General features: G+C 36.7%; 1 long non-coding RNA gene across 1 annotated transcript; it reads left to right on the top strand.

The window, feature by feature from the left end:
* The first annotated feature begins 916 nt into the window (after positions 1-916).
* On the top strand, positions 917-8,319 carry LOC120099718 (uncharacterized). Its single transcript, XR_010062128.1, has 3 exons — positions 917-1,930; positions 7,390-7,495; positions 8,188-8,319. It is a non-coding gene; the product is annotated as an uncharacterized LOC120099718 (long non-coding RNA).
* The last annotated feature ends 6,195 nt before the right edge of the window (positions 8,320-14,514 follow it).

The following is a 14,514-nucleotide window of genomic DNA, read 5'->3' as shown; positions in this document are numbered from 1 at the left end:
GGGCACAGTTGTTTTTCTGAGAGCTCATAGCCTTTACTCTTTTTGATAAGAAGAAAAATGTCCTAAGGAAAAAGGGAGAGACAGGTATTGTGTCCTACCTCAGAGTAAACTCCTCCATGTTTTGGATATCTATAGTGCAGTCTGGGAAGCAGCAGTGCTATTAGTTGAGATTTCATCATCTCAGTCTTTCCACTAATATTTCCACTGACTACCACTTTACTTCTCTGTGTCACTAGGTATGATTAACTGTCAGTTTTCTCTTCCTTTATTCCTTTGTTTTTTTTTAATGTTTTAGCAATTTGTATTGCTTTTTTAACTTGATTTTTCTATATTTACATTCAATGTTATTTCGTTTCCCATTTTCCTGCCATAAGATTCCTACCCGTACCCTTCCCCTTCTTCTCTAACACCACTGACTGTGCCTTCACATTCCCTTGAACTGGGAGACAAACCTAGAGAGGACCAATAGCTTCTGCTTCCATTCGTGATGAACAAGGTCCACTGCCACATGCAGTTAGAGCAATAGCTCTGTCCATGTACATTCATTGAATATTGGTCTAGTACCAGAAAGCTCTGGGTCATTGACATTTTTGTTCTTATGGGATTGAAAGCTCCTTTACCTCTTGAAATCCTTTCTCAAAATTTGCCAACAAGAGGTCTGTTTCAGTTCACTGATTTCCCACTAGCATTAATTTCTGTAGTTGGTATGATCTATCTGTGTCTCTCAGGAAATTATACACATATATATATATACATAGTATATATATATATATATATATATATATATATATATATATACACATATATATACACATATATATACATACATATATATATATATATATATATATATATATATATATATATATACGGTTGCTGGCAGAAGGCACTTTTTAGCTACATCAATCTCATCTATTTTGGTGGCTGACTTATATATATATACTTTTGGTGGATCCTAAACGTATGTGGTTAGGTGGAATTGTAACATGGATTCTGAGCAACTAGGTCAAGAATGTAGACTTCAGAAATGACAGTGCCAAATAGACTCCCTCAAGTTCTTATGAACCTATTGAAGTTGAGGTTTCACTGGTCCTCAAGCCATCCTTCTTTCTGCCCATCCTCCAGTATCGTATGTTTGGCCTTCAGAGAGAATCACGGTAAAACATCCAACCCTCAATTCTAGCAATAGGAACACAGGAAAGTAGATAGTGTAGTACTGCTATCAAATAGGACTAGAGAATTCTATAGTCATTATGTCATTTGCTTTGCTGAAAATGGAATTGGAAACAGAATTTTTGAGTGCACATACAGGAATATTAATAAAGTCTCATCGTGGAATGTACAATGAGAAAGTGAAATACAATATTCATTCAATTAAGGTCTGTAGGCAAAATATTGTCCTTTGGGATATAGAGAAAACCTGGGATATTGAACTGTATGTCACAGGAATGAACATGGGAAAAATATTATCTAGAAGAATCTCCTCCACTCTATGTTGCTAAATCTTTTCTAGCCATGCTCAGCCCCTAACTTTGTCCATTCAGAGCAAGTAACCCCTAATGAAACAAAGAGAAATCTCTACCTTTAGAGAGATGTAGTGTGTAAAGGTTTCCACCCTTAAACAGGAGACTCTCCTGAAAGTGTCACCCTCAAATTTGGTCAATGTAAGGAAAGCTGTTTAGCAGGTAGACCATGGCAGTTTTCAGTGACTTCATTAGGCCTCGCTGAAATAACTCTTATATCCTGGAAAGCCTTAGCTTCTTCTGTGATGTCACAAGTGTCCTGACTGCAACCGCCTCTCAGGTATCCCTTGAGGACCTCTAGGGTTCACTAATTGGCCTTTAATATATTGTATACAGCCATTTGAGAGGGAGAACACAGAGGATGAAGTGATCAGACATGGGGAATATGAAGCTGGCCTTCTGTCTTGGTATGATAAGGGAAGAAATACGTGGTCAATGGGAAATCCTCTTGAGTCTTGGGTAGGGGTTGAGTTGATTCATTGAAGAGATAGCCCTGATCTGAGATTTCCACATATGGAATCAGGAGCTGGGGGCCTCTCAGAAGCATCTCAACTTCCATGCTTGTTATTTTTCTTGGTAGTCAGATAGTTTATATAATTCATTTCTTTATCCCAAAATCCACGTGTTGGCAAGGGCACTATAATTTTTCCTGAGAGCTCATAGCTTTTACCATTTTACCAAGAAGGAAAAGGTCCTAAGGAAGAAAGATAAGGCAAGTATTGTGTCCTCAGTACAGAGAAAACTCCTCCATGCATTGAATTCTAATGATGTAGTTTGTGTCTGGCATTGATATCTGGGAGGGACAAGTGCTTCTTGATGAGACTACATCATATCAGTCTTTCCACTAGTATTACTCTGAATACCATTCCCTGACAGTAACCCTTTAAAATTCTGAGTCAATAGTTGTGATTAACTGGAAGATTTCTTTTCTTTTATTTCTTTCATTTTTTTTAATTTTTTAACAAATTGTATTGCTTTTTTAATTGGAAATTTGTAAATTTACATTTAAAATATTATTTCCTTTCCCAGTTTCCTGACTATAATATCCCTTACCAGTCCCCTTACTCTTTTCACTATAACCTCTCTTACTGCCCCTGGACATTCACTTGAACTGGGAGTCAAACGTAGGCAGTACCAAGGATTCTCCTTCCATTGTAACCCAACAAGGCCATCCTCTACAACATATGCATTGGAGAAATAGGTCTGTTCATGTATATTCTTTGAATATTGGTCAACTACCAGAAAGCTCTGTTTAATTGGCATTGTTGTTCTTATGGGGTTGAAAGCACCTTCATCTCTTCTAATCCTTTCTCAAAATCTGCAAACAAGTAGTTCATTTTCAATTCACTGGTTTGACACTAGGGTTCATGTTGTGGTTTGCCCTGAAGTTATCTGTGGTCGAAGCTAATTCCCCGGCCCCAAGGTCAGCTGCACTCAGAAGGTCCTGTACTCAGAATTCAGGTTACTTCACCAGAACCACGACCCCATTGAATTTGTAAAGTATATGTGAGTGGCAGGAACAGGAGAGAAGGAGGGTTATCATGGGAGGAGAAGGAAAAATGTGCGGAAGAGAAGTTTGAAGGAAGAGGAGGAGACTAGAGGAAAAAAGAGAGAAAGGAAGATGACAGATTGAGAAGCCATGGTATGTGAATTTAAGATTCTGCTCTGTGTATTTACAGGTCGTTGTTAATGTTCTTAAGGGATGTATGGTACCTGGCTTTGTATGTTTAAGTGGGCTATTATATCTAATCAACTGGATCAAAGATTATTGTGTTGTATGTTTTTTATGTGAGGGTTTGAGTATAGGAAAGTGTGTAATGTCATGAAACACTGCGCAGCAGGAGAGGGATTGTGTTTCTGCCAAGAAACTAAGTCAAGAATGTAGAATACACAAAGGACAATGCCAAATAAACTCTCTCCTGTACTAATGAACATATTGAGTTGAGGTTTAAATGGACCTCAAGCCATTCCTCTCCCTGTTTTTACTCCTGTATCTTATTCTTCCTGAAGAATAAATCATGGTAAAATATACACAACACTCAAGTCTGACCATGGGAACACAGTAAGTTAGATAGTGCAGAATTGAATTCAAATGGGACTAGAGAACAAAATTCTATAGTCCATGTTCTCCTCTGATTTACTGATGTCTGGTAATTTTGGGATAAAATAAGGATTTGGGTGTTTATCATTTGAAGTAGGTCCACAATATTTACACTGTTATACTGATTCTATAGCTAGGCCACTTTTGTAGCCAAAATTATTACAGAAAATGGATTTGGAAAACAATCATGTACACAATTAAGACAATGAATTAGGGAAGATCCCAGCAGGCAGTATTCAGTGAACCATTGGATTATAAAGAAAATAAAACAGGAAAATATAAAGGACATGTAGCTGGAAAGGGAATGAATCCAGAGAGAGTAGAACAAAATTAAGGATTGGTGTGATCAAGGTAAATTGCAAACATGTGTGAAGAATAAATAAAAATTCTAAAATAAGAATAAAAGTTCTGAAAATATATTGAGGATTTTTATATCCTATGGAAGTCATTTTTCCGTAAAAGTAGAATAGAGTATCCTAACTTTTGTTAAGTTGCAGAAAAGTCAGTGAAAAAACATAGTTACACTGGTTTAGTGCATGCTGTCTGCATTATTGAAATATCAAACTGAGGCTCATTAATCTGTACAGTTAATTTATATCACCTGTTCAAATAAAATAAAATGAAACACTGTGTAATGATCCACAAAACCAAACTGCACACTATAGAAGTAAATGCAAACCAAAAAAATGTCCCGTTCCTAACCTCAACAATTTTACTCTTTGAAACTCTGAATAAATATGAATATAAAGGTTCTAACCTGATACATAGCATATATTATGGAGTCTTTGTGACTTATATGGTAAGATTTTTAGAGTTGCACATTGCCATCAATTATGTCATTCATTTTTAAAATCCTAGGACAACAAAATTTAAAATCCTTGGGCTTTGGTCCTGACAGCCAGGGATTGTACTCTGTACATGATCACTTTATATTAATTAGCTAAACTCTGAAAGGGAATTAGGTGCTTCACAAAATTATATTGTTTCATTGCTATGGTTATGATAAGTGTTTCTTGTGAGAATATATATATATATATATATATATATATATATATATATATATTTCTCATGACAAATTTTGCTTTCTCTTCTGGTGTTTTGTGAGCTATTGATGAGCTTAAACCTAGCTTCCTTACCAACCTAGCACTTACAATAGATTATGTTTCAGTGTTGAACATAGACACACTAAAGATAGGGAAAACACTGAAAATAGTATGGGCTTTGTTCACTGTTCCAAAATATCGTTTTCTGACTTCTTCTTCATCATCTTCACCACCACCACTATCACCACCACCACCACCACCACCACCACCACCACCACCACCACCACCACCACCACCATCATCAACATCATCATCACCATCATCATCCAATTTACATGAAATTGAATTTGGAATTTTGTTACACCAAAGATGAAATGAGAAGTATTCTGCTTGAAGAAGAGATACTGATGAACACTAACTGCTCTGCAGTCATTTTAATGTCATAAAGACATTGCCAAAGTTGCTTCAGATGATTGAATGAAATGGTAGCATTCTATACAACAGGGTTTGAGAGTCCCTTAGTAATAGAATGGTCTTTTACAGCAAGGTCTTCATTATCAGACTTTGATTTAACCCATCTACCAAGAAAATGAAATTGTCCCAGAAATATTATAGTGCCTCTACAGAAAGAGATTTTATCCACTGATACACATCTACTTCTATTTCTTAATTGTCATGTTGACATGGGCATAGGATACAATATGTTCTGATTTACTTATGGCATTTTAGTATTATTTGGGTTAATTTTGAAAATTTCAAAGGAAAAAACCTATGCCATGATTGTATCCCATACAACTTTTAATTCGATCTTGAAGAGTTTCATGAAAACTGAATGTATATCTTCCATTTAAAAAATTGTAACATCCATCATGTGAAACTCCCACTGAACCTCAGTGGATTGATGTCTCTGGAAGCATTTAAAGACTCTCCTACTGCATTATTGCAACTCTATAGAGGCTTCACTCCCATAGTGGCAGTCCCAGATTGGCTGTAAAAAAATCATTTTCTGTGCCTTGGAAAGGGTTTAAAATTTGTGAAAATGGCGCAGACAGGCCCTAGAAAGTATGTTTTTAAAATTATTTTCTTAAAATTAGACTTATTCATGGAATATATTTGAGTTATGACTTGCCTTCCCTCTATTCCCTCCTTCTTCTATTCCTCTCCTGTCATCTGTATCTACATTCTTCCGACTCTCACTAGAAAACAAACAGTCATCTCAGCGATAAAAATAAAATGCAAGTTAATGAACTGGAGTAGAACAAAACAAGCAGATAGAAAAGAACCAGTACAAGGTACAAGAATCAGGTACAGACACAGGGACCCAGACTTCTAATCACACACTCAGGAATTCCATGGAAACATAAAACCAGGAAAATATATACACAAACATACAGAGTAACAATTAATAGATACATAAACAAATAACATAAGGAAGAAGAAATCATGAAGAAAAAGTCCTGACCCATTATGAGACAAGGAACCTCCAAAGATAAGGTTGAGTTCCCTTAGTGCTTTATACACAGTCTAAACTTAAATTTAATTTTTGTACCCAGTGAGATTCCCTTGGAGAAAATTAAGTTTTCATTTTCAAATGATTACCCATTGGAGATAACTTCTGGTTTAGAGATAATGTGAAGTGCAGGGCTTGGATTCTTTCAAGGGCTAATTAAGAGATAAGGAGATCTGTGAGTTGCTGTCTTCTGAACATCATGCAGTTGTGACACTCAAGAAGTCACAATCTATCTGAACAGACCCTAAATGATATTGACCCTGCCTATTCAAAGTAACTAAGGACAGTGCTGGAGAAAAAAATGATGTAGCCACTGGTGTCTTATTAGTGGTTAAATGTATAGCTTCACACCCATGTTCACCGAAATGGCTCAGGTTAAATCCAGGGGTTTATGAAACAAATAATAAAGATATGCAAGTGCTATCAGGGTTTAGTCCAAAGAGGGTATGTTGCTTGGGGAGGATGAGGTTGAGAGTGTAGAGGGCTTCCATACATGTGTTGTGCATCTACGGAATTGTCAAAGAATAACTTGCTTTCTTAAAACTTCTAAATGTAACCACCAAGAAAGTTTGGGAGATATTCTCTCAAGTCTGCTCTATTTGTTTTAAAAATTGGGTCTCATTGCATAGCTAAAATTGACCTAAAACGCCCAGTGTTCTGTCACCTGCCTCCCCTGCCCTTATTGGAGGTTTACTATACATGGACAAAATTAAAGGATATATGTAAATCTTCTGTTTATGAAATTTGACAACATAATGCAATATTCTGTTATTTGTTTTTCATTTAACAATATATCTTGAATACATGTACATGGGGAAATTCTTCATGTAACATCAGGCAATTAAGAAATGGTAGTATATTCTTTTGTTTAAATAATAGCCTACCTATGTAATTCAGATTATTTTCATTTTAATTAACTAAAGTTCGTTACTGTAAATCAGCATGAACACTGACTCAGTCACTGTACTCAATGTTGATTATTTACATTGTATTTTGTATAAATTACAAAACACGTTGTTGGAATGATGTCAAGGCTGTTAAGTAATGTAATACTTGTATAAATACTGCCAAATTGCCATCTCAGAAGACTATAATAAATACATTTTGTAATCAATTTTATATGATAGAACCCATAGTATACCATTCAAAATTAATCATGCACATATTTTAAAAACGGTATCAGTCTCTGATTTCTGTCACTTGTTGAATTAGGGTATGGACTGAAGAAACTGAAGGGGAGGGCAGCCTCTATAGGAAGACCAACAGTCTCGAATCATCCCCACCCCTGAGATCTCCCAGACACTAAGCCACCAACCAGGTATCATACACGAGCTGGTCCAAGACCCTGACACATGTATAGCAGAGGACTGCCTGGTCTGGCCTAATCCTGGAGCGACGTGAGCCCCCAGGGACCAGGGATGACTGGCAGGATCTGGGGAGCATCCTCTTGGAGTAGGGGAGGAGGAAGTGGAATGGGATTAGGAACTGTGGAAGAGGACCTGGAGAGGGAGCAATGGCAGGAATGTAAATAAATAAAATAATTTTTATAATACTTTTAGTCATAAATTCAAATGCTCGTTTCTTTTTAGCATCTACATTGCAATACAATCGTGAAGTTTAGCGTTTTATGCTTACTGAACTGTGTAAGAATTAATCCTTAATTTTCTCTATTCTTATTACTTTGCATCAATTGTGTTTGCATATGTAGAATGCTTACTATTCATAATTTGCTCAGAAAATACATTCATGAATTTTTTTATTTTAATGATCTGTTATGTGTGAATGTCTGTGTATAAACTTGTGCACATGAACACAGGCACCTGGGGAGACCAGAAGATGTCAGATACCCTGCAGCAGCTTTTACAGCTGGTTGCATGTGGCTTCATGTGTGTTGGAAACTGAACATGTTTGCTCTAGAGAGTAGTAAGTGCTCTTAACCTCTAAGCTAATACTACAACACTTATTACATAATAAAAACAAACCTATTTATAATTTTCTCATGTATTTCAGGGTATCTTTGAACTTGGGACATCTTGCCTCATTCTAGGTGCTGAGACTACATTCAGGCAATTTCCAGCTTTCTTTCCTTTATCTTAGTAAGATGTGTTAGATTAAATATGTTAATATTATGCAGTAAATCCTCCATATGTTTACTTATAGAACCTTGGCTTAGTGTCTGTTTCATTCCTCTGCAATGACTATATTAATTTTAGAGTTCACAGTTCTCTCTTTCTTTACACAATTGATCAGATGTGTTTTTCTTTCATATAGAATGAATAAGAGCCTTTTAGTTTTTCTTTGAGTAGTTAATGTACTAAGAAAATGTGTTGAAATTCCCATTTTAAGGCCAATCCAAAACATTATTTCTTTAAAATGTTCCTAGAGTTATGTTTTTCTTTTTCTTCTTATTATTATTATTCTCATTAGTCTCATTATTAATATTCTGTGTAAGCTTTTATGTGTTCAAGTCATGTAGTGAATATGGAAATCTTCCAAACATATATGTGTAGGTATCAAATTTAGGTTCTTGGTTTTTCATGGCATAAAATTTTATCTGCTCAGGGACCTCACTAGAACACACTGTAAAACATTAAGGTGACATATAGCTCCAGGCTGCTTTTATATATACAATGTTTCCATCATTTTGTTTTAAAAAATATTTTTGATTATTCTAATATATTTTGTTTTCAATGTCCAGTTGGTAATTCTAGTGTGCTTATTTTATTATTTAGGTAATAATTTAATCATAATTATTATGCACTTGATACCTAGCTAATATGAAATCATCTTATAAAATTGAATAAATGTAATTAGTTCCCTTCAGCATGAACCTTGGTACATAATTTTGTTCATTATTACTATGTATTTGCATAAAACAGAGAATATTTCATTGTCCCAATACTGATGCGAATTATATACAGTATGACAGCTACCAACTACATGTGACTTTTAATCATTTAAAAGGAGTTAAGATTATATTGTTAAATGATATTTCCATAACATCAAGTAAATAGATTTTTTTGCTTCAATTAATTAAACGTGCTACAGCAGGAAAAAATTTAATTTCCTTTGATATGTTAAAATGAAATTTATCTTTACCATTCTCCTGCCTATCAGAAAACCAATATTCTTATACAGGAAGATTTGCCAAGCACATGGCAGGATAGCCACAAAGGCAGTGCAGTGGCATGATTAGCTTGGTGATAGCCAACAGCTCTCTAATTTTGCTTAAGTCCTGTTCAGTGAACACGGATGGTACTGGTAGTTTATCCACATATATAAGGTTATTGAAGCTGTGGTTATGGGGGAGAATGTACAGCCCCTTACATACTAAAGCCAGTATCATACCTAACAACAATCATAGCCATGTGTCCTTATATACAGAATTAATTACAGTCTCTGCAGCAAAGATCACAGTAAAAATCCCAGCCAATCATATACCCAAAAGATGCCTCAACATATAAAAGAGACACGTGCTCCACTATGTTCATCGCAGCCTTATTTATAATAGCCAGAAAATGGAAAGAACCCAGATGCCCTTCAACAGAGGAATGGATACAGAAAATGTGGTACATCTACACAATGGAATATTACTCAGCTATCAAAAACAACGAGTTTATGAAATTCGTAGGCAAATGGTTAGAACTGGAAAATATCATCCTGAGTGAGCTAACCCAATCACAGAAAGACATACATGGTGTGCACTCATTGATAAGTGGCTATTAGCCCAAATGCTTGAATTACCCTAGATCCCTAGAACAAACGAAACTCAAGACGGATGATCAAAATGTGAATGCTTCACTCCTTCTTTAAATGAGGAAAAAGAATACCCTTGGCTGGGAAGGGAGAGGCAAAGATTAAAACAGAGACTGAAGGAACACCCCTTCAGAGCCTGCCCCACATGTGGACCATACATATACAGCCACCCAATTGGACAAGATGGATGAAGCAAAGAAGTGCAGACCGACAGGAGCCGGATGTAGATCGCTCCTGAGAGACACAGCCAGAATACAGCAAATACAGAGGCGAATGCCAGCAGCAAACCACTGACCTGAGAATAGGTCCCCCGTTGAAGGAATCAGAGAAAGAACTGGAAGAGCTTGAAGGGGCTCGAGACCCCAAAAGTACAACAATGCCAAGCAACCAGAGCTTCCAGGGACTAAGCCACTACCTAAAGACTATACATGGACTGACCCTGGACTCTGACCCAATAGGTAGCAATGAATATCCTAGTAAGAGCACCAGTGGAAGGGGAAGCCCTGGGTCCTGCTAAGACTGAACCCCCAGTGAACTAGACTATGGGGGGAGGGAGGCAATGGGGGGAGGGTTGGGAAGGGGGACACTCATAAGGAAGGGGAGGGGGGAGGGGGATGTTTGCCCGGAAACCGGGAAAGGGAAAAACACTTGAAATGTATATAAGAAATACTCAAGTTAATAAAAAATAAAAATAAAAAATAAAAAAAACAAAAAAAAATAAAATAAAATGGGGGTAAAGGGGGTAAGAAAAAAAACCCCAGCCAATCAAAAAGCAGGAGAGAAACTTAAAATCCAGTCTCAAGGCTCTATTAACAAAATGTCACTTGATTCAAGGCTGAGGAACATTACAGAAGAGGGGGCGAGAAGATTGTAAGAGACTAATTTTACTATGAGATGGTGTCTCAAAGTAACACGAGAAATTACACTCATAACCTCTCACTAACATGATCGACTAAACAACACCTGAGGAAGAGAGGGGATGGGGAAGAATGAAAGTTTAGTTTTCTTTCTTTTTCAACTCCTCCTCCCCCTCCTCCTCCTCCTCCTCCTCCTCCTCCTCCTTCTCCTCTCCCTTTCCCCCTACCCCTCTCCCTCACCCACCTCCTCTTTCCCCTCCCTGATCTCCCTCCCTCCCTCTCTCTCTCTCTCTCTCTCTCTCTCTCTCTCTCTCTCTCTCTCTCCTTGTTGGCTATTTCCTATTTACATTTTGAATGTTATTCCCTTCCCTGTTTTTCAGTCCATAAGCCCCTTAACCTTTCCCCCTACCCTTCTATAAGGGGTTCACATTCCCACCCACGCCCTCCCATGCCTCCCCACATTCCCCTACAGTGGGGCTCCAACTTTGGCAGAAACAAGACTTTCTCATTACATTTTATCCATCAAGGCCTTCCTTTTCTACATCCATTTGGAACCATGGATCAGTCCATGTATAGTGGTTTGGTACCAGGAAGATCTGGTTGGTTAGCATGGTAATTATAATGGGGTTGCAAATCCCTTCAGATCTTTCAATCCTTTCTTTAATTCCTACAACACAGGTCTGGTACTTGATTCACTAGTTTGCAGATGGCATTTGCCTCTGTATTTGACATATACTGTCTATGTCTCTCAGGAGGTATCAATATCCAGTTATTGTCAGCCTGCACTTCTTAGCTTCATCCATCTTATCTAGTTTTTGTGTCTGAATATGCATGGGCTACATGTGGGACAGGCTCTGAAAAGCAGGTCCTTCAATCTCTGTAATAAACTTTGCCTCCTTATCCCCTCCCATGGGTATTTTGGTTGCCCTTTTAAAGAAGGAGTGAAGCATCTGCATTTGGTCATCCTTCTTGAGTTTCATGTGGTCTGTGTATTGCATGATGGGTAATTCAAGCTTTTTGGATAATATCTACTTATCAATGAATGCATACCAAGTGTGTTTTTCTGTGATTGAGTAACCTCACTCCAGATGATATTTTCTAGTTTATAACATTTGCCTATGAATTTCATGAAGTCATTGTTTTGATAGCTGAGTAATATTCTGTACTGCAGATGTACCAATTTTTGTATCCATTCCTCTGTTGAAGTGCATCTGGGTTCTTTCCAGCTTCTGCCTATTTTAAATAAGTCTGCTATGACCATAGTCGAATATATTTCTCTGTTGTATGTTGGACCAACTTTTGGGTATATGCCCAAGAGAGGTATAGCTGGGTCCTCAGGTCATGGAATGTCCAATTTTCTGTGGAACCTCAAAAGAGTTGTACCAGTCTTCAATCCCACCAACAAAGGTGGAGTCTTCCTCTTTATCCACATCCTCACCAGCATCTCCTGTCACATGAGATTTATATCTTAGCCATTCTGACTGATGTGAGGTGGAATCTCAGATTTGTTTTGATTTTAATTTCCCTGATGACTAAGGATGTTGAACATTTATTTAGTTGTTTTTTGGCCATTTGATAACCTTCAGCTGAGAATGTTTTGTAATTCACTGTACCCCATTTTCTATAGGGAATTTTTGCTTTCTAGTGCCTTACTTCTTAAGTTCTTTGTATATTTTGGATATTACCAGCTACCAGATATAGGATTGGTAAAAATCTTATCCCAATCTGTTGATTATAGATTTGTCCTAATGACAGTATCTTTTGCTGTACAGAAGCTTTGCTGTTTTATGAGGTCCTATTTGTCAATTCTTGATCTTAAATCATAAGTCACTGGTGTTTTGTCCAGGAAATGTTCTCCAGTGCTCATGATTTCAAGACTCTTTGGGACCTTTTCTTCTATTAGTTTGAGTGTATTTGGTTTGATGTGGAGGTCCTTGATTCACTTGAACTTTAGCTTAGTACATGGTCATAAAAATGGGATAATTTCCATTCTTCTACATGCTGACTTCCAGTTGAACCACCACTCTTTTTGGAAAATGCTATGTTACTTCTTTGGATGGTTTTATCTACTTTGCCAAATATCAAATGATAGGTGTGTGGGTTTATTTCTGGGTCTTCAATTCTATTCCACTGGTCTATCCATCTGTCTCTTTACCAATACCGTGCAGTAATTATCACTATTGCTCTGTTTACTGCTTGAGTTCAAGGGTGATGATTACGCCAGTTCTTTTATTGTGAAGTTCTTTTATTGTTGAGGATAGTTTTAAATATCCTGGCTTTTTCTTATTCCACATGAATTTGCAAATGCTGTTTCTATCTCTATTAAAGAAGTACGTAGGAATTTTGATGGATATTGCATTGAATGTGTACATTGCTTTTGGTAAAATTGTCATCTTTACTATATTAATCCTGTCAATCCATGAGCATGGAAGCTCTTTCTGTCTTCTGAGATTGTCCTCAATTTCCTTCTTCAGATACTTGAACTTCTTATCATACAGATCATTCACTTTCTTGGTTAAATTTACACCAAGATATTTTATATTATTTGGGACTATTGTGAAGTGTGTGATTTCATTTTTTCCTTTCTAAGCCTGTTTATTCATTGAGGAGAGGAAGGCTACTGTTATGTGTGAGTTAATTTTATACCCTGTCAATTTGCTGAAGTTATTTATCAGGTTAAGAAGTTCTCTGGTGGAAATTTTGGGGTCATTTAAGTGTATACTATCATATCATCTGCCAATAGTGATATTTTGATATGTTCCCTTCCAATTTGAATCCCTTTGTCCCCGTTTTGCTGTCTGAATTCTCTGGCTCTGACATGGAGTCCTGTTTTGAATAAGTAGGGAGAGAGTTGGGCAGCCTTGTCTAGTCCCTGATTTAGTGGGATTGCTTCAAGTTTCTTTCCATTTAGTTTGTTGTTAGCTACAGGTTTGCTGTATATTTCTTACACTATGTTTTTATATGAGCCTTCAATTCGTGATTTTTCCAGGACTTTTATCCACAAGGGTTGTTGAATTTTGTCAAATGCTTTCTCACCATCTAATGAAATTACCATGTGCTCCTTATCTTTGAGTTTGTTTACATGTTGGATTACATTTATGAATTATCCTATATTAAACCATCCTTCCATCCCTGGTTTCAAGTCTACTTGATCATGATGGATGATTTTTTTGATGTGTTGTAATATTCAGATTGCAAGAATTTTCTTGAGTATTTTATCATCAATATCCATAAGGGAAATTGGTCTGAAGTCCTCTTTCTGTGCTGAGTCTTTTTGTGGGTTAGGTATAAGAGTAATTCTGGATTCATATAAGGAATGTGGTAGTGCGCTGTCTGTTTCAATTTTGTGGAAGAGTTTGGACAGTTTTAGTATGATGTCTTCTAAGAAGGTCTGATAGAATTCTACACTGAACCCATCTCGACCTGGGCTCTGTTTGGTTGGGAGACTTTTAATAACTGCTTCTATTTCTTTAGGAGTTATGGGGTTGTTTAGATAGTTTATTTATTCCGGATTTTCTTTGCTACCTGTTACCTGTCTACTAAATTGTCCATTTCCTCCAGATTTTGCAGTTTTGTTGAATATAGGCTTTTATAGTAGAATCTGATGATTTTTTTTAATTACTTCAGATTCTGTTCTTGTGTCTCCGTTTTCCTTTCTGATTTTGTTAATTTGGGTACAATCACTTTGAACTCTGATTAGTTTGGCTAAGGGTTTATCTATCTT

The sequence above is a fragment of the Rattus norvegicus genome, assembly GCF_036323735.1.
Source record: "Rattus norvegicus strain BN/NHsdMcwi chromosome Y unlocalized genomic scaffold, GRCr8 chrY_unlocalized_19, whole genome shotgun sequence".
In the NCBI taxonomy this organism is placed as follows: Eukaryota; Metazoa; Chordata; class Mammalia; order Rodentia; family Muridae; genus Rattus; species Rattus norvegicus.
The sequence above is the reverse complement of the archived record's forward strand: the minus strand, read 5'-3'. Positions and strand labels throughout refer to the sequence as shown.